The sequence below is a fragment of the Diachasmimorpha longicaudata genome, chromosome 10, assembly GCF_034640455.1.
Source record: "Diachasmimorpha longicaudata isolate KC_UGA_2023 chromosome 10, iyDiaLong2, whole genome shotgun sequence".
Taxonomy (NCBI): domain Eukaryota; kingdom Metazoa; phylum Arthropoda; class Insecta; order Hymenoptera; family Braconidae; genus Diachasmimorpha; species Diachasmimorpha longicaudata.
The window spans coordinates 5,466,598-5,486,344 of NC_087234.1; the positions used below are offsets into that span (position 1 = coordinate 5,466,598).

The 19,747-nt window shown below is 39.5% G+C and overlaps 1 protein-coding gene across 1 annotated transcript in view; it reads left to right on the plus strand.

Annotated features, from left to right (window-relative positions):
• Window positions 1-19,747, plus strand: part of LOC135166685 (ly6/PLAUR domain-containing protein 6B-like) — a 60,674-nt gene that overhangs the window by 495 nt on the left and 40,432 nt on the right. The window contains exons 2-4 of the mRNA XM_064129200.1: window positions 63-795; window positions 1,142-1,212; window positions 6,057-6,347. The gene's annotated coding sequence lies outside the window, so the exon portion shown is untranslated. The remainder of the gene's footprint in view (window positions 1-62; window positions 796-1,141; window positions 1,213-6,056; window positions 6,348-19,747) is intronic.

The window sequence follows — 19,747 nt, forward strand, 5'->3', positions numbered from 1 at the left end:
TTTTGTAGTAAAAAAAATTATGAGGGTTTTCCCAGGGGCTGATGTAAGGAAATTAATTTTAGATACTTCACTGGGATATAACAACACAAAATCGGGCTGTACGTGACCTCAACATCTCCTGTTTACACCTCGAGTGGCCTCTGTGTCTCCCCGTCCCCCCCTTCGACCCCTCCCGGCGTCAGTCATTCGCGCGGTTTCTCGCCCGCAGGACCACTCTAACCTCTCAATTACCAAAGCAGTGATGTAAAATGTCTCCCCACGCCTAAATAACCGATAAACACTGGCACTTCTCACAATTTCATTCGGACGTGTGTAAAACATTCATCAAGATGAAAGCAGACCTCTTGACTTGTTTATTACGACAGTGGTGATCATGAAGGGATCGATTGTTTAACGTTGTCTAGTGTCCACACTCATGGGTTATCGAGGGACAATGGACTCACCTCAAAGCACCAGAAAAGAGAAGTGAAAGAGAGAAAAGAACAGTACTGCGAATAAAAAAGAAGGGAAATGGGGGAAAAAAGAGGTTAAGAGTGCATTACCACTGGGATGTACACTGGATCGACTTGGAGACGATTAATTAGTTTTTATTGGGCCTCACAGTGTGCGGCAATCAGTGGGCCTTGTTGTAAAACGCTGGTGGAGTTGGTGGGTGAGGGCGGGGGGAATAAATAAATAAATTTCAACGGTGGACCGAAAATCCGGAGAAAACGATGAAGAGATATATCCTGGTGTGGGGGCTAACGAGGTCGAATTCTAATTAATTCATGGGAGGAGTTTATTTTTCTGACGATCGTAAGTAATTCTGTCCTTTCTTATTTTTTATTTGTTTTTTTTTGGGGGAGTTTGGGGAAAATAGGGATATTTCTGATTTTTTAAAGAGGGAAGTTATTTAAATTATGGCTTTGCCTGAACCGTTTTTTATTCATCGCCAAAAATGAATGAAAAAAATATTGAAAATTTCTTCACCTCTTTCTATACAATAAATTTTTTTGTCCAACCTTTCTATTGAACAAAAACCAGCTGAGTTGCAATTTATTCAATAGCATTTTCTAGCACATTCGCAAGGGATAAAAATGAAAATATAATTTGACTGCACGCACTCAGATCTGCCTAATGTGTTCAATCTTTCATTTTTCAGCGTCAATATGCAAACGAGGGAATTGTAGAATGGCTCTGGCTCCCCTTGTGACTCCTTTCTTCTACCAACACGTGAGTAGAGGATGATAAATCATGTTAAAAATCATTTCGGGAGGAACAACCCTCGCGTCACTTCCATATCACACGTTAACATAATCCCATTAAAAATTTCGTTTACGATTTCGCTTTTTCACACTGTTGAGTAGTTGATGATTGTGAGAGTCACGTTTATCGAGGGATGATTCTATTGACTCTTTTAGATATCGAAATATTCATGGATCTGATATTTCAAGTGAACATCCTCTGGGTTAACTCAAATTAACGTGAAATTAGAAAAAAAATTGTTCTTGCAAATTAATTTCCTCCTACAGTCAACAACTCCGTAACTGAAAAAATCCAAAGAACAATTTTTGTCAATTTTCTCAACTTCAAAAATTTCTCCACCCCCTCTCCAATAAATCACCCAAGCCCTCCCCCTGTGGCATTCACCCCTCGCCTGAAAAAAAAATCCAGAAGCCATCCAAACGCGTGTCACCCTGGACACCCAGAATCCCCAGCCCCCCCGAAAAGAGCATCCACACACCAGTTGTCCTTCGAAAAGAGAGAAAAAAAATATTATTCACCGGATGATCTGCATATCTAAATAATCGAACTTTGCATGTGTGTCCTATCGTTTGGAACCGAGAGAAGGTGTGCAAAAGAGGGTGGCTAGTTTTCTGAACGAGTGAAATGCGTGTGTGGCACTTGGGATCGGAGTATTCATTTGCATTGCAAATTATTTTCACTTCCATGGGACCCCCACAACATCAACTGAACAGCAGCCCTGGGGTTCCTTGAACCAGATACGATTGGCTGGGGCTTGTTCACCTCTTCTGCTGTATTGGTAGCGCGAGAATATCTAGATCTATCCATTGGCCTTTAGTCATTGATTGTCCGATTCAGTGAGAAATTTTTTTTCAAAGAAGTGAGAGATGAGGATGGGTTGCTAGCAAAGGTGATGGGTAGATTCTTGTTTTAGAAGGGGAAATGGTTTTTGGGTTGCAGCTGGTACCAGGGAAATACTGCTTTTGACGTATTGCTGATTTATCGGGGAAATTTGCATGTTGAGGATGAAGGTATTGATATGGAGAGGGGGTTAGAGAATTGTTATGGGAATTTTGGCTTTGGGGTTGGGATATATGAAACCTTTGATTACTTTTTTATTTTCAAAGGGAAAGTTTAGCTGCAATATTTTCGATTCTCAAAAGAATATGTTTTACTGAGGGGGATTGAAGCTTAGGAATTCGTCTAGTTAGAAATAACGTCAGTTTTTCATGTTTATCGGCCCTCCATCAACATATATTCATCAAAAGAGATCTCAAACGAAAAATTTCCACAAAAAAAATTCATCATTCCCGAACCTTCGTTCTCATCGTCGAAAAATTAATAATTCATCACAATTAAGCAGACGTCTTCCTCAAAATTCCTCGGGACTATTCCCTGGAACAGGTGATCCATATTCCCCAGGGACTGTTCCAGCAGACCCACATCACCTGCCCTATCCTTCGCATAGCATCATATTCCCAGATGACCGAATTTCCCCTTGTCATCCACCAACTCAATTTCAACCAGATAAGAATCCCAACAATGCCTCCAATATCTCAAGTGAGAGCGATAAAAATTCAACAATTTCAGTTGTTCACAGATTGCAGAAATTTGAACTCAGTAGATGGGTGTAATGTTGCCCTCGCCCACGCACCCTCTTATCGCCAACGGTATTACCGTGCGGTTGCAGTTGCCTTTTCTCCTGGAAATTCACATTCAGATGGTATATTAGTGACACTCCCTAGAACTTGCTCTGATTCAATCAACAAAAGAAAGAAGTTGTTGGCTGGAAGGGGGAAAAAATGGAAAACGATTCAGAGGGAGATGGAGGCAACAAGTATAAATCCAAGTCATGTTGCTTTTGTAATCTTCTGTAATCGGGAAAGGATATACGGCGAGCTGAAAACATACGGTCGTCGACCGTATCTGTGTTATGCTCAACCGATTCTTAGTAAATCGTTTTGTTGAGAGAGAGAGAGAGAAATATGAAAAATTGTTAGATATTTATATCAATTTTTTGCATTCTGGCATGTCTAAGTTCTGGATTTCCTAATTTTCACTGTCGCTTTGCTTGATTTTTCTTTCAAATGGGAACAAGTATATTCACAAGGTAAAAATATTTGTCTTGAATGTGGAATTTTGGTTATAAACTTTCTGAACGGTTTTGAAGGAAAAGGTCTTCACAGTGGAGTTATCTGGATTATTAGTTGAGGAAAGCTAGAACGTTTGAGAGATTAATGATTTGAAAATATTCCGGTAATTTTGTCTCTTCATTTTGAATCTTCAGAAGGGCCAGAGCGGCACAAGGGTCAAACGAAACCGTTGAATGAAACAATGAAAAGCAATCTTTTTGTTCTTTATCCCTTCGATTTAACAAAAACATTTTTTATAAATTATTTATAATAGATATAGAATTCTCCTTCTCTCGTCAGGGCAGTTCAAAATGCTTTCAACACTATTATCAATCGTTCCATATTAAAAAAATGTCGGACATTGTAGGAGATACCAATGAAGCAATCTCTGACAATTGAGGGAGATAAATACTATTGTTTCCTCGTTCTCTCAGACCGAATTGGACGGATGGGTTTTTGGGATAGTGATGGGTGGATAAAAAAATTTCTTTGGATGTCTTTTTCGGCGGGTGGAGGGGGAGGGGGAGAGAACGGGACATCAACGTGACTCGGCAACACCTCGCCAATTTAAATTCAAAATGGAATCTTGGATAGGATCAACCGAGTCATTCCGATGGGCGCAGGATGATTTTGGGTGATGGGAAAAGAGACTATCGGCTTTGTTGAACTGTGGGCTATTCTCGTAGAAATAAAAATATAATGCAGAGAAAAAAATGTATAAAATGGGAAAATTTTCGACGATTTTTTGGGGTTTTCTATTCTTTTGATCAGTCTTGAGATCCTTGAATACTTTCACAAGGAAATTCCTTCTGCAATTTTTTTTTCTACATTCTAGAATGTCTGAAAAATCAAAAAAAAATTGGATTAAATTTTTTGTGGAGACATTCATTCATTTTCGATTTGGAAATTTTGATAAATTGTTGGATTATAACAGCTGAGCGGACGCACCTCGTCACGCAATTTCTATCATCCCTATCCTCAAAGATTTCCCCAAAAAGTCTCGAAAAGACCCTGAAGTTTGGAAATAGATCATCCACGGTGCGACAAAAAGTCGGAGAAAAATAGAAAAAACGCCACAAGAGCTTCAATAGACTGGGGTGGGCACACGCTGTGGGACAGCAAGTGCCTGACCCCTGATTCGCAACAATTGATCTCCAGAAATAGGTGAGGAAAGGTAAACTCTGCGAGGGGACATGCGGAAATAGGGGACTTTTGGGTAGGAAATCGACAATTTTCACGCTCGACCCCCAAAACCAAACGCTAAATACGTCCTTAATGCTCTCGATTTTTTCGGGGAGGGATGGCTGTTACCAGTCAGCATTGTTGGACTGCGGTTTACGACCCGATGACGTTCACCTCAATTTCACGTTGGTTTAGGGATGTAATTTAATGGAGAAAAATTGACAGTTTAGAATTCTTAGAAAGGGGATACACACGACAAAATTTTATATAAAAACCGCAGGATTTCGCAGAAGAATCTTATTGATATAATAAGAAATAAATAGAATTGAATTTTTCTGCACAACAGTCTAGTGGAATATTCTTTATAAAAATTATTCAGTTTACATTTTCCACGTTTTTTTTAGTTAATTTCTTGATTTTCACTAGAAAGTACAAAAGGCACTGGAAAAATTACGTGGTCAGGTAATTTTGATGGAATATTTTTCATCTCACAAGTCTAAACTTCTTCGTGTGTGAATGATTCATTGATTTTTTTTTCTCTCCCATTCAATAATTTACGTTAAACTACGACGAATGTCAAAAAATGAGTTGATTGATCACTTCCACTTGTGATCCATAGAATTAACCTTGATAAATGCTCAACTAAATCCATCTTTCAGGCCAAAAGAAAAAATTTTTGATGATAATTTGTCATTCAGACTCGAGAAATTGAAACCATTCCAATTTAAAATCCACCCACCCCAATTTGAATAATCCCCTCGCCCCCTGTCCGTTTCCAAACATTCTGAAAAAAAGATAATAAAAATTGGAGGCCCTGACTCTTGCCGAGTAGTCACATTTACTCACCAGTATGTCGAGAAAAAAGTCCACATATTATACATTATGATTCGTCATTTCGGAACAACAACTAAGCGGTGGGACAGGCCACGCCTTCGAACAAATGGAATTCAACATTTGGGACAGAGGCGCGATGACGAAGTTCATTTTTTCATATTCATCTCTCTCTTTTTCCATTGAAATCGGTTTTGTGGATCTGTATAGATTTTATTTTCATGCATTTTAAATCGAGAATATGAAATCCATCAAACGATAATAAAGGTCACAATATGAATAATATCCACGTGTCTCCTCATTTCAGTTCACTTAATTCCATGAATAATTCACATTTAAAAAAAAATTAATTTTTTTTTCTCCTCCAGTTTGAGGAAGACGTGCTTCTGTAGATTTTTATCGTGCAAAGGAATGATCGAAAAGCAGTTTTGAGAAGTTTAACGAGTTGAGATGTTATGATGATTTGAAAATATTCCGTTTTACATTACCGTCCATCGTTTTTTGCTCCAAACAAATGAATAATTATTATTATTATATATAATTGAGATGATTTTAAATTCCTGGTTGATTATTTACTGAATGAACAAAATTTTTAAACTACAAATTCAAAAAATTGAATTTCAAATGCGAATGAATCACGAAATATTTGTTTCCCTCTCGAAAAATCATCCAATCATACTGTTTCAGGTCCTCGAGATGATGCCCACGAGGTTGTTGTCCCTCGACTGCTACAGGTGACGAGCCCACTTCTCTGGAAGCCCCTGATGACACCACCTGACACCCACACTAGCCAACAAAACTCACTTCTCCCTTCCCCTCTACCAGCAACATATTCACGATCACATCTACTCCACGGGAGGTCACACACTCCCTAACACCCTGAGAATCAGCTTCATTCTCATCATCTCAAGGAGCTAAACGAGACAGCCCTAAAATGCAGAACCTCTTAAGGAGAATAATGGGAGCAATTGAAATTGGGTGAGTGTTAAAATTTCAATTTCATGGTCATCGATTTTGCATTCACTGAGTCAAGCCAATTGAAGGTCTTGGTGGGAAATGACAGCTTCTTTTTTTTTAACAGTGAATTTTCTTTTCTCTCAGTCTTGGGTATTTATTAACTGTTTTATGTAAACTTTTCACCCCATATAACATTCTAAATACCCACATACCCATTTTAACGTCACTTTCACGCGACGACAAGTACAAACAAACATGCCGTCACGAGTCGAATGGATGCTATAAATATTCTCCTTCGGTTTAAATCTGAATAAGAAGGTCTTTGAACGTTTTTAACACTTGCCATTCTCATAAAAAATTGAAACGATGTAGAATTGTTGATTCTAATGCAGAATTTTAATTCCAATCGTGTATGAAATCACTGATTTTCAAATATCTTTTTCAATTCTTTCGCAAAGACCTCGAGCTCTTTAATGAGACGATTCGAATGCGCCAGTGCTCGATGACGAATTCCATTCGGTGAAATGCGAACGCTTAAACAGGAATTGTCCCTCGGAATTTGGATAAGTTGATTCGATTTCATTTTAAATGATTTACATAAATGATCATTCAGCATGTACTTGTTAAGGACATGGTATTTCGAAAACGTGAAGACTTGAATACCTTTATGTTATTTTGTAATTTGAAGTATATTTAACAAAATCAGTTAAATCTCAATAGTTTACTCTATGTTGATAAGACAATATATGTCATGAAGGTTAGTTACGTGAACAATTAAAGAGAAATCTGAATCTCATTGACCTTCTGTTTTGAGAATGAAGTTATCCTCCTTCCAATAGACGTGAGCTATTGCTTGATGATGAATTCCACCCGGTGAAATGCTAACAATTAGATGAGAATTAATCGTTGGATTTCGGTATTGATTGCTGCGAGTATATTCTTTCGAAAATATGAAGAAGGGAATACCTCAATTGTGTTGTACAGTTTGAAGTGTTTGCTATAAAATTTTGTCAACTTGAATAGTTCATTTGTTATTGACAATACAATGGATGTCGGGAGGTTTGACCGCATGAACAATCGACGAGGAATCCAAGCTACATTGACTCCGCTTCGAGGGATAAGCTCATAATCAACCAGTAATTGTTCAAAATCCTTGTCCCCCCTCCCTTCAAGAAACGCATCTGCATCGCATCCCTCCAGTACTCCTCAAAACCAACTGGGAAAAATTCAAACCAAGAGCGAATGAGTAAGCAAGACAGGGAGATGAACCTCGAAGATCAGTAAGAAGCGAAACGAAGGCTGGTCGCATTCCGTCCGTCGCGTTTGAAGAAGAGAAACCCCAGCGTTAAGAACAAAATGAGAAAAGCATAAAGAGCATAAAGAAAACAAGAACAATTCTCCCCGCCAAGAGCAAGAACAAAGAAAAAAAAAAAGAAGGGGAAAGAGAAAATCGCGAGAGAGTAGCGATGAGAAACGAAGAAATAAAACAACTCCGAGTCCAAAGGAAGAAGAAGCATACACGACAAAAGAGGATCACGCGGGTGATTACAACATTAATAAACAAATGAGCCTTGAGGCGGGCAAATTCCATAGCCAATAGTGACTTGTGGGCGGTTATTTGAGGCGGAGCCATAGCCAACCAACCTCGTTTCAACTCCCTTGCGCAGTGTTTCTTCAACGGGGGATAAAAAAAATCCAGAGGCACGAGAGCCGAATAGGTCGCGTTGTCACTCTCCAACACTCGCTATTGTCCGGCCAAAATATCGAGTCTGTTGGTCTCACTTCAACCAGTGAATCCCTGATTGTGGAAGGCAAAATGTACGTTGGGCGCTGCCCAGATGTCCCCACCACTGGACAATCGCCAACCCCACCACGTGACCACGTGGTTACAGTGACTACTGGTGGGGTGTTCTCGGGGGGGATAAGGGGAGAGCGTTACCTGAGACGGGGCGGCGGGTGGTTGATAAGGACGAGTGGGGATGAGTGGAGCACTGATGCTCATCCAACGTGGTCACTACTTTGATACTTTTCTTGCACTCGTGTCTGGTAGATGCTGCTATCTCACTGGCAGAAACAACCGGAGCATTTGCATGCTCGATGATGTTACTTCATAAATGTTGATTATGTACGACGATGAAATTCATGGACATGAGTACATTGTCCACCATCAATATCATTCAAACGTATTAATCTGTTTATGAATTAATTAAAATTGATGCGGTTATTTATAATGATTCACGAAGCGGCTACAGGTCGATCGTATTAACATCAGCTTTATTGGATAGGAATGATGTATCGGGCCGAGTTATAATGTGAGAGCGGATGTTAAGTACTTAGATTACTTTGATCAATGCACATGAAAATGAGGAAAAAAGAGAGGAGAAATGCGGGAGGAACGGTGGAGACATACAGCCTCGCCTTAATCTTCCTTAAAGCCCGAATTAGGCTTGACTTGGGTGGCGCACCCTTTCCTGCATTCGAGGAGTTCTTCATTCTTATTCTTCTTTTCCAATTGCCCCATGGGTAAAACCCCTCTTAAACAACATTACCGAAGCTATCCAGTTGGTGGAAGGAGGATACAAGGGGAAGAAGAAGAGTTGTGTTAATACATTGTCAACCGGAAGTCAACCATTTACCAGTGGAAACTTAATAGTCCGTGAAAACAATAGAATTATACCGATGGATCGAATGGTGAAAAAAAAATTTTTTGAAAAATGTTTTGGGGTGACGCAGTATTTGTATTATCTTCAGTGGCCTCATCATCAATGTTCTACATTTCGAAATGAGGAAATTGATGTACCTCGAAGAATTTCCTGAATTGATCATTACGTTATGGACTCGTGAGCATAGACGATGGGGAAGTTGGGTAAATAAAGGAGAAGGAAATGAGGTGGGGTATTCAATATTGGAGTCAAAGGGTCGACAGCCTTTTGAGATAAGTTGTTCAATTCCAGGAGTGGCAACTTCTCTTTTACGTGTACCAACTCCGTCTAATTCGCACGGCTTATCGATTCCCCATAATTCGTAGGCGACAAGATACCGAGGACAGGAGTAACCCTGCACCTTGCTTGGTAGATGCAAAAGCCCAGGTAGCCCACACATCATCAGTCGAAGAAAGAAAGACTGATCATCTTGCTTCGTCTCCTTCCTCTTCTACATTTGCTGATGCTCTGCTGATGCACATTGTGGCCAAGAACAAACATCAGGGCGAATCCGAGGCAAGAGTATGGTACAAAATTCCCCTCTTCCACCATTACTCCCCTCTTACCATCGACATATCCAGAAGTCCCACTAGGAATAGCCAGCAAGTTTGTATTCATCGGGAGAAAAGAGTCAACGAGAGAAGGCTTGAAGGTAGCTAAAGCGCACATCGCGTTGTCTGATCATCCTCGCCCTAATGAAGCCTGGTTTATCTGAAGGCTTTCGATTCCCAGTATAACCCATACCCCACGTACACCGGGTGATGGTGGTTGGAGGACACCTCCGCTGGTGGTGATAGCCACCAGCCTTTGATTCGGACACTCATTGTCAAAAGTTTTCATGAATAATCTTATGGTGATTTTTGTTGTGATTGGAGTTGACTGTTGCTCTTGATGAGATTCACCTGATTCTGAAGAGTTTCATCGGACACCTGCTTACATGCAGACGATCGGACTGGATGATAGGATCGATAATGCTCGACATTTCAAGCCAGGGATAAACATTTTCAACAGATGACTAACATAGAGTCCAGCCATTAATCTAGATGAAGAGACATTTGGAGGACTTCCACTGGCTATCGCTGTGATAGCAGTGGATCTGGTACAACATGATGTTAACATCGATTATGATCATCACGGAAATCTTCTGGACTCATTGAACTGAAGAAGGAAGCATTATTGAAAGACAATATCGACTTTTCGCTGTGGCTGTACGTGGCTGAGGCCACCCAAAGCCGAAGGAAGCGCGCGAGCGCTGTTCACGCTGGTTCTCCCGGTAAAGCGAGGGAAGAAGGTACGAAGAAAACAAGGACGAGGAAGAAAGAGGCAATAGAGGAATTGTGGGGGGCTGGTTGGAGGTGGAGGAACGTCGCAGGGAGAAACGCAGGGGAATTCACGATGTTAATTTTAACTTAATTAAGGCTTAATTGAGAGAAAACATTATACTCCGCGGCCGTGACATTGCCCCTAGGGTTGGCGAATGCTCCTCACATGGGGGCCAGACACCAGGGGGAGATGAGAGGGGAGGGGGGGCGGGCGGAGGGATTGGATGAAGCTACCTTTCTACTCGGTGCACATCTGCAACGCAAATACGCTTTTGAAATTTCGAAAAATCACGATCCGAACGATCGCTTGCTATGGTCATCGTGGTCAATTAGATGAACTCGACGTGTTCGCTTACTTCGCTTGATATGTACCTTTAGCCAAACTGCTATGTTACCAGCATTATTGAATTCCATTAATAACAGAGGTCAGTGATAAAAAATACGGGAGATAATGAAATACTCAGGAAAGCCAATAGTAGGCTTGGGTGCATGTACAATTTTCTTGAATGAACCTTGGCTTATTCGAAACGTCATCTGACTCCACACGTTTATACCAAGTGGGCAAAGTGTCCCCCGAGGGTCTCTCTCAGGACTACGACAACGGTAGACATAGGAGGAGAAAAAAAAAATCAGTCCCAATGCTGGAGCGATCAGCTCGGGTCAATCGGGCAATGTGGAGCGTCGTTTCTCCCGCCCCTCCGTCGTATTACGATTGGAATTGAGACCTACCGCACATTGAAAAAACCACTGGAATAAGTGTACAAAAATTCACAGCGTTTATGATAATGAGTGGAAAGGTAAAAAAATTCAGTGTTTGAGAATAATTTCTTCTCGGGCTCTAATTAAAATCATTATTTACCGTTAGACATTAGCAATATCGCGAGATGTTATCAGTGATTACGTGTGTGTGCTGTAAAAAGCCGTAGGATGATGCTGGGAAGCACAATTGTCGGTATAAACTGGATGGTGAATCGCTTTAATTTTTTCAATATTCCTTTATGGATACAGACATGCATATTGTATACAGCGGTATGAGCGTTTATAAAATCCATGTGGCAGACAAATCGTCCATCCTCTTGGCCGCACGTATATTGCAACCACTTGGATGTATTCTGTTGTTTGGAGAATTCGATTACGTTCTTCGAATCGATCGATTCGGTGTTCGGTATACCCAACAATAAAATTCATGGGATGAGAGGGAGAAAATCACGAGAGGGGCGGCCTTAATGATCCCTTCAGACTACAATTTACCATTAGGATTTTCATCGTATTTTTTGCTTACCATTATTTTATTTACTCATCTGCTGTCGATCTCTCTTTTTCGATTTTTTTTTTTAAACCCTGTGAATCATTTTTCCGGGATAGTCAATCGTTGGGACAAACATGTGATGAATGGATTACATTAATCCAATGGGAATGTGTTTTCAATGCACACTTGTGACATTAGACGTGGCTGAGTGTGTGGTAGGAATCAAATTTCACTGTTTTCTTGAATGCTAAACCCCGGGATATTCGTAAATGTTTTTGCTAATGCAAGTGTGTGTTTATCATTGCATGACTGATTGCAATCCATGGGTTGATGAATCGATGCGTTATAATTCGCAGACATTGGACCCGATGATAAATTCCATTCGTTTTTCCATGCCTACTGGTACGTTTGAGCATGGAGAGAACTGAAGAAACCCCCGCGGTGGGTTTCAAACATCGGTTTCGATGTACCTGGTTAGTTGGGATAAAAAAAATTAGGAGATGCCTTGGGAGATTTTTTTTCAAGGGGGTAACAATTACTAATGACTCTGGATACGAAATCATCGTGAATGAGCATCCATTAGTAGAGTCTAAGGACATGAAGGAGCTACGATACTGTAATTTTAATTATTTCGTACATCTTGTGACGATTCACTGTCGACAAGCTATTGTAACTCCACTCCCTTGATGTCAATCATGACGCCAATTAGTTTCTAGACTCATTCTATGAAGAATGATGTAACTTGTCAAGGACAAGTCACCATGTTGATTGCAACCCATAGGATAAGGCTTTTCGTTATTCTGTAAACAAATGACGGGCCAATTTCAAAGTAATCACTGCATCCACCTCATTCGATAGTTTATAGATGTCAAAAGTTAGTTTATGGGGCTGTATAACTATACAAAGTAATCGCCTACATCGTTCACATTATATCTATACCTACGCTCGATTCTGGTCAATTAGTCACCAAGTCTTGTAGCCGGAGTCATTGCCTGATCGTAATTTGCTTGGCAGGATAACAAACGTTTCCTCTATCTGACCCCCATAGTCCCCTTGTAGGTTCAGTTCCGGAATTAGAAAATATTGAATCGTAGGAATTTCAACACTAACAATTACTCGATGTTTTGCAATCATTTCCTGGAATTTTGTTTGTGTCAAAATCACACCTCACGTATGCCTCAATATTGCTGAACGAAATGATTGAGCATTGCTGCTGTTACAAAATAATCCGTCAATAATAAATTTCTAATGGGAAATATTTTCTAACTTTTCCACGCCCTTCAGGATTATCAAGTTCGCTTTTCTCTGTGATTGTGTGTATTTTATGGAGTGCAGGAGGCATCGCAACCTTTGAATCTTGCGGGTGGATTCATCGAGGTCAAGTCGAGTCAATGATTGCGGCTGTGGAAGAGAATAACTGGGTGGAGAGAAGGGGAGATGCCCATGGGGCAAGATCCATCGGTATGATCGAGCTTTGTTCTTTGAGTCATTAATGGTGAATATGAACGAGATTATGTTATGATTCCCTCTATCGGAATTGTACCGCTGGTATCTTCCTCACAATTATTGAACCAATGTCTAGATTGATGGGTATTTATTGAATGGGATCAATACAATGAATCTCACAGTCACCGAAAATATCACAGGGTGAAGGTGAGAATTCGTTGATTTCCAATGCAATTAGCGCTGGAGTTTTTCGCTGCTGGGAATTAACAGAGATCATTGAACGTGTGGTTTCTTGTTTTATTCATGGACAACTGTGCAATTTGTCAATGTCGAATTGACGTTACATTAAGTGTCACCTCATTCCTCTTCTTCTTTCTTGAATTGTTTGTTTTTTTTTTCTTCTTATTATCGTCGAAAAGGTGGACGCGTGCGTTCGTTATTATCTTGATTTCGGCGTTCGCTGGCACTTGATCCCTCACAAGGGCGCTTTACAGCCATCCCGAAGCCCTGTGTATACAGGTATAACGCAATAGCAAAGCCTCTTGACTTCTGGACTTGAAAAAGTATCATTGGATGCATTGGCATTCTCACGATTTCAGATTGGAATTGATCTTATCGGTTTTTTGGTTGAATTGGGGATGCAACCGAGACAGGTAAAAGAAGATGAGTATGATGAAGAAGCAGAAATAAAAAATATGAAGAGGATCAGAAAAGAGTGGATGGAGAGTAAAAAAAGGTTGAAAAAATGCTCTGGAATTAAAAAAAAATGGAATATTGAAAATCTTTGGAGATGATTCGAGGCTTCTCTGGTGGTCAAATGAACCGAGGACGATTGCGGTTTGAAACGAAATTCGGCCAGAGAAGAGTCAGGATGCGCCCTTCATCGTGAAATTTATTTATTTTTTTTCCGTTCATTTTGGTTCTGAAATCCTCATCGGTGAAATTCATCCAAAGTCTCGGATTACGCCTTCTGCGGTTACCAATTCTTCAGAGAAATGTATCAGAGGAATTCAAAGTCAAAGCTCGTGTAGAGCATCAGAAAAATCATTGACTCGTGAGGAAAATTAGCTATTGTTTTTAACAAGCCATCAATTTGTGAGGTTTTTCGTGGTGGCGACGTTTATCTAGATTTATTATATGAAAAAACATTTATTTCTACTGGGAAATAACAATCTTTCAATTAGAAGGAACTTACAAGCTCGTAACCACGGTAAATTGATCCGAATTCCTTCAACAATTTTCCTTGACAAGCTATCGGGTTTTCTCTGTTCGGTTCACTCTATCGCAATTTCTACGTTAATTTACATTTATTACGTGAAAAAACATGTAAATCTGTTGCGGATTATGAAGTATTTAACTGGAAAGGCGGTTAGAACACATCGTAATCTCCAACCTGAGTCTTCTCGCTCGAAATGTTTCTTCCATCACTGATCTATTACTGTAGAATTTCCACAACATCGCGAAATAATCGCCGAAACTATAGCTTATTACTACCACTCGAAACCAGGGAAAAAGACCATCTAAATACAACCGATAACCAGCTCAAACTCTTGGTGATTATTTTTTCCATTTTTTTTCAAACTGTTTTCATTTTCTTCCCAACACACTTCGCATTTATTCGTACGTATGTTGGCCCGGCTTGGGAATATAAGGTTTTATTTTCGAAATTTATGATTGTCAATAAATTTTAAAAGCGTTCCGTCTGGAGCCCTTAGGCCTGCCAAAGGGCTGGGCACCGAAAATGAAAGAAGACTCTCTCTCTCACTTTATCACCCACCTCTTCCATTTCTTTCGCACAATTTTTGCCATGGTCAGTGCATCTTGTTTTGTGTATATGTGGCTTTGAAAATAATATATATTTTTTTCCCTTCCTCCATTCCATCTTCTTTCATCCCTAAAAATATAAATAAATAAAAATAAGAGGGTATTCTCTTCTTTCCTCTTTCCCGTTTATTGCACTCGAGTTTCTTCGTCTCTGAGTGGGGGTATAGGTGCCCCTTATGAGGGTACATGTGTGCACATGTGTTGAAGAACTCATTCGGTCATTTCTACCTTTTTTCCCTCCATCTCTCTCTCGTTTCATTTTCCTTCCTTCTTCAACTTTCTTCGCTTGCACTCTAGCTTTGTTCAGCTTCATATGTGCCGGTATATATTGGTTATTGCCTCGAGGGAGGGAGTATTTGGAGTTAGGAAAGAAGAACAGCTAATTGTGTTTTGTGCAATTCTCTTGAATTTTTACAACCGTCACAAAATTTTTATTTTTATTCTGACAAATGTAGAAATGGAGGAATTCTCACTCAAACGTATGGAAAAAATTTTATATGTTTGGAGTTAAATTGTTTAATGAGATATTAGGTATTAGCATTAGCATGATTGATACCAATGATTTTCTGAAATTCCCTAATTTCTCTGCAATTCCATTTGTCTTGGCACAACAGTCGTAATTTAAAGCCCATGAAAGTATGGCCTTCAACCACTCACTCGGTATTTTCCTCAACAATACCATCATTTTGTAAAACCGTGTGATTTAAATAACGATTCTTTCAACTTGAAATTAAACCTGGAACGTTACACAGGAGTTAAATATGAATATATATATATTTTTTTCATTTTTTGACTGAAATGTTTTCTCGGAACGTTTTACGTTTTTAAAACGTCGGGATGAAGATAGGGGGGTCCCAGTGCAACGGGCAAATGGTTCAACAGAGCGCGAAACCATCGAAACATATATACATTTAGAAGTGCAGTTCTCTGAGACGAAGAAAAGAAGGAATAATAAAAAAAATATAAAAAAAAGGTGGAGGGAAAGAGAGAGAGAGACAAAAAGCGAACGTGTGAGAGAAGCTGGGGGGGGATTCCTTGTGCCTTCCTCGGGTTCCGAATGAGCGAAGCCTTTTTTTAAATTATCACGAGTGCTGTTGTCGACGTTATTATGGGTTTTGTGGTTCCGCGGGTCAAACACTGCTACAAAGCGCATCCTCCCCAAAAACGTGAATATGCGTCTCATTCGGCAGACAGACCACTGAAGCAACGCCTTCTGGGTGCGAAAGATTCGGTGCAATTCTTTTTTTTTTCCTTTTAATAATTCTTGCGCAAATTTTATTTACTTTATTCTCACGATTATATAAAATGATTTCTATTTTGGAACTTACAGAACAGTGATTTGTCTGTAGACTGGATATTCCGATGGGATAATGAATTAATTTTTGTTGCATGAACTTTTGAAATAAGGCCCGTAACGATTGGGCCTTATGATTTTTTTTAACTGCTGAGAACGAATGCTTGGCTCATCTTATTCTCTTGTAATTTCTTCGTACAAGAAAATCGATATTTCATGGCTAATCACCAGTATTTCGGAGGCGTGGAAAAGGCGTTCGTTATTTATCGTGTCGCCTCGGGACGGTTTAAGGACGATGCCCAAGATCAGTGGTTTTAGTTGCATGTATGGACAAGTAGAGGATGTACTTATTGAACAGAAATCCCTCCTCGGTGTTTTATTTTTTCGTAATATTTCTTCAAATTGTCACTAACTGAAGAATTTTTGGAAAAGGGGGAGAAGGCATTTTGAGGTGAGGCCCCGACGGGATCCAAAAATAAAAGCCTTTGTTCGATGATTCAGGGGAAAAAATCAAAGGTATCTCATGTCATGAAATCTTCTAGTAATGGTAAAAATTATAAAGTCATTGTGGGTTCAGTGGATTTTGGATTTAGGCCTTACGGGATTCGATATTATGTAACTATTTTTCTTCGAGATGAACATGTTGGTGAAACGCAATTCATACTTATAAATCGATTGGATAAATATCACTGAATCTAGATGAGTCCCTGAACTGTGGGACTTATAAATTAATTTTGAGTCTCATTCAAAGTGATAGGACGATAATTCCATCGATAATAGTTATTCGATCTTACGAGTCAGTGAGTCCCCGAAAAATGTTGAATGGAGAAAGAATGTGGATGACTGTTGGGCCTTATAAATTGATGCTGGGTCCTATTCACATTTATGAATACTCTATCTCCATTAATTGAGTAATTTGTTTCCAATTCTGGGATTTATTTGAAATTGATTATTTTCACATAAATACTCAACAATTAGAGCCCCATTACTTATGCTGGGCCTTACTTGAATTACGATAATTTGCCACACTTGACCAATTACCGTCCTGTGAACCAAAATCCCTTCATCAGAAGTCCATAAGGCCCCCCCAAAAAATGAAAGCGAATTAATAAATAGTAAATAATCCAAATGACACTCGAACGCTCGTCGAATCGATAATTAACCCCCGCTACATCTGAAAATTGTCCCAAAAAAAAATTTCGTCCTGCACATAGACATTCACGAAAACAAAAAATAAATCCCCCACCAACTGAATAACGATGGGCATTTGGAATTTAACCGACTCGATGAGTAAGATGGACTGATGGACCCTCTCCTCCCATTACATATACAATATTCGAATACGTACACGACGAAAAGGTAACATTAGTCCCAACTTGGTATGTAGAAGAGAAAAGAGCGCGAGATGAGCTAATGAACCCAATGGAATAAGAATAAGAAAATAAAGAGGAGAACAAAAAAATATAGAGAAGCCAACAAGCACTGAGAAAAAAAAAACGATGAGGGCACGAGAGGGGAGAATATCTCGGTGGAAGACAAGAGGACTCGGAGGCGTTTCATCTCTCCCCCCTCCCTCTCGCATACCCTATGCACAAAAGTAACAGATAAATGTGTACATGAGTGGGACAAAATGCCCAGTGCCCTTTTTTAAAATTGGAATAATAATGTTCTTTCATTCCATCAATGACTCAACGAATTTTCAATATTGTGGGAACATAAAAATATCATCATCTTCTCGTCGATTTCTTCCTCTTCATTTTTTTTTCTCAACTCTCTTAATTCCTCTATCATCCAGTGTTGTTCTGTTCTGTTCTGTCTTTTATACGTCGAATATACGACTTGCGGTGAGGTGAAGGCGGGTGGGAGGGGGAGGAGGACAGGATGATACGAATAGTTGGAGGAAAGAAAAGACGGAGATAAGTAATCGGGCAATGGAATCGTTCTTGGTTCGATGGGCCCTCGATTTTTTAATTAATAAGTCAGAAAGGTGGCGGCTCTTGATTCTTGTTCTTCTTCTACTGCGTCTCCCTCCCTCTCGCTCCCTCTCTCTCACTCCTCTCAACCTCTTTTATTTTCTTAAACGAAACCAAAGGGGAATTGCGCTACAGTCGAGTCATCCTCGGGGCATTAGATTGAGCTTGATTACGAGTAATTATTCCCTGGGCATCGGTTTTGTATGCATTAACAAGTAAGCCCGATGGTATTTTCAATTTATTGATGACAAACGTTTTTATGATTATCGCATATTAAAGAATTTTTTTTTTACTTTGAATTTTTGAAATATGACCCCCTGAAGATTGGGTCTTATACGATTGAATTTTGAGGACTTGTGCAAAATTTTGCTTTCCATAGGCTAATGAATCCTCTTTGGTGCATTAAAATTTTGAAATCAGGCCCCTGATCGTCGGGCTCTATTTTTTAAATTTCCCATCTACTTAAAATTCTAATTTGTTGAACAGGTGATATTTTCACCCAGTGATCAACGAATTTTCTCCAATGACCCACTTTTTTGCTCTCAAACCTTTTTCGACCGTAGAATTTAAACTTCAACGTCAACACTTGAAATATCATGACAAAAGGATCAATTAATTAGTGAATTTTTCTTCATTACCCATTACCAATTATTACCATTCCCTAATTGTCACATGAAACAATAATCAACGTTATTTATTACATATTTATTTCGTTAAATAATTAAGAATCTAGTTTTTTGTGGTATCGAAAGAGGGGGGGTAGACGACATTTAATTGAATCAATCGCTTAATTAACGAACATCACGAATGACGCGTCGAAGACGTCGCATTTATTTGTCCCATTCTTTTGCCCTTCTCCTTTCATCTCTTTTTCTGTTTCTTTACATCATCCCCTCCTCTACCCTTTTGTTATTCTCTTTCTTCACTTTATCCCCCGCGAGCGCAAGTCCAAGGCGGTACGATGCGAATGAGTCGCCTTCGCTTATTAATTTCCGCTCCTCTCTCCCCCCCTACCCTTGCATGTGGTTATTGCTCTCTTTTGCACATGGACTCTGGCGTTATGGAATCTTTTCTCCGCCGCGCTCTCCATCTCTCATTTTTATTATTACATTGTTATTTTTTTTTTTAATTCTTGTTTTGTTATATCCGTTCGTTTCGTTCGTTGATGGTGAAGCGGGGGAGGGGGATTTATATATGCCGATCCCTTTCCGATGGGAGAAATAAAGAAAAGAAAAGGTTGTTCGGTTTCTATTTTGTTCATTTTTACAATCTCGGGGGAGATGTATGAATATGCATTGATTGACGAATAATTATGGGTGGGATATGATGATTATATCGTTTCTGATCTTTCCGAGATGTATAAATAGGTGGGGATAATTTTTTTAATTGCAGGAAATAATGTTTCTAATTAAAAATAATTTTTTTTACTTTTTTTTTGTGGGCCTTAACCGAAGTTCAGGAATTTGATGTGGAAAATAGAGCTGGCCGGAGGGAGGGGGGAGGGGGAGGGAGGACAGATGAAAGAAAGGAGGACATTTAGGGTTAAATCCCATTGTTCGATTATTTGAATATCGCATGGGATGAATATAAGAAACCGGTGAATCAATTCTT